Below are 1,753 nucleotides of genomic sequence, written 5' to 3' on the forward strand. Positions count from 1 at the left end.
CATTGTTGCCTTCCTCACTGGTGGGGTGGACTTCATATTGATCACCTGTTCTTATGTTCTCATACTCCACATTGTCTTCCACCTCCCATCCAAGGAGGCCCGACTCAAGACCCTGGGCATCTGTGGCTCCCGTATCTGTGTCATTTTAGTGTCTTATACTCCAGCCTTCTTCTCTTTTCTAACCCACAGGTTTGGTCACCATGTGGCTCCCCATGTCCACATATTTGTGGCCAACATCTATCTTCTTGTCCCACCCAAGGTGAACCCTATTATCTAGGGGTATGGACCAAGAAGATAGGGGACATATTCCTTAAATTTTTCAGTTTTTCAAAGCCTGTGAGCTAAGTCTTTTGTGTGGGTGAGTAACATATAAACAAATGTTATATTATCTACCTTAGAATGTGTGACTCCTTCATGAAGTTCCTCTTTTAATGGTCAGAGGGCATGGGTCTTTCTGTGGGAAGTAACTCACCCAAAGATATATTTTATGTTGTAACAATAATTACATAGAGGCAAATGTATTATTGAGTATGACTCCTTACCAAAATGTTAAAATATTATTTCCTAAAAAAACACGCACACCCAAACATAAAATGTAGAATCATCTGTGGCTAAAAACAAGAGATGTTTAAAATTAACATGATATATAATCACATATCTTTGGTTGAACATTTAAGACTTACTACCAGATTTACAAATGTCCCCCCCCCTTTTTCTTGCCCCAGTTCTTCNCTTTGCCCCAGTTCTCCCCTGAGAGGGGCCTGCATAACTTCCAAATGTTCTTTTTCCATTCTGAACAAAGAAAGTTAGTACTGCTCCCTTCTTTAATTTGATTCTTTACAAGAGCTATGTTTTTTCCTGGAAAAGACTTTTAGGACCTGTTCTCTAATCTGTTTAGTTCTGACGCCATAGATTACAGGGTTGAGGGCAGGTGGAATGACTACGTAGAAATTAGCCAAAAGGATGTGGATATAGCGTGGTAGGGGTCCCTGCTCAATGGGGAGTCTGCTTCTCCTTCTCCCTCTGCACCTCCCCCCACTCATACTTTTTCTTTCTCAAATAAATAAATAAATAAAATATTTAAAAAAGAGAATTAAAAAACCCTGTAACCCAANTAAAGACTGCACGAAGGATCTGGACATAGGAAATGACAATAGCTATGATGTCCAACACCAGGACAGAGATGGCACATAAGCCATAGATGATGTTGACCCTGATGCTGGCACAGGACAGGCAGGCAATGCCCATGTGCTCACAGTAAGTGTGAGGAATAATTTGGTGTCCACAAAATGGTAACCGTACGATGAGTAGAACAAAGGGTACAGCAAAAGACAAAGGTCTCAGTAGGATGATCAATGCAATGACGACTACCACCTTGTTTGTCAACACCAGTGCGTACCGAAGAGGGTTACAGATGGCCACGTAGCGATCATAGGCCATGGCCACGAGCACAGACGTCTCCATGCCAGTACATAAGTGGATGAACAACATCTGGATGAGACATCCTTCGAAGGAGATTTCTCTCAGGTTGAACCAGAAGATGCCAAGCATCTTGGGGATGGTGGAGGTTTACAGGCCCAGGTCNCAGAAGATGCCAAGCATCTTGGGGATGGTGGACGTTTACAGGCCCAGGTCAATAGATGACCGAATGGCCAGGAAGTAGAACATGGGCTGGTGGAGGTTGCTCTCAGTCTCAATCACTGAAAGGATGCTTATATTCCCAAGAACAGCTGCCAGGTACACAGCAAAGAAA

The 1,753-nt window shown here is 42.9% G+C and overlaps 1 pseudogene; it reads right to left on the reverse strand.

Annotated features, from left to right (window-relative positions):
• Positions 1-1,110: 1,110 nt before the first annotated feature.
• On the reverse strand, positions 1,111-1,749 carry LOC117800427 (annotated as a pseudogene).
• Positions 1,750-1,753: the final 4 nt, after the last annotated feature.

This window comes from Ailuropoda melanoleuca, unplaced genomic scaffold (assembly GCF_002007445.2).
Source record: "Ailuropoda melanoleuca isolate Jingjing unplaced genomic scaffold, ASM200744v2 unplaced-scaffold7016, whole genome shotgun sequence".
In the NCBI taxonomy this organism is placed as follows: Eukaryota; Metazoa; Chordata; class Mammalia; order Carnivora; family Ursidae; genus Ailuropoda; species Ailuropoda melanoleuca.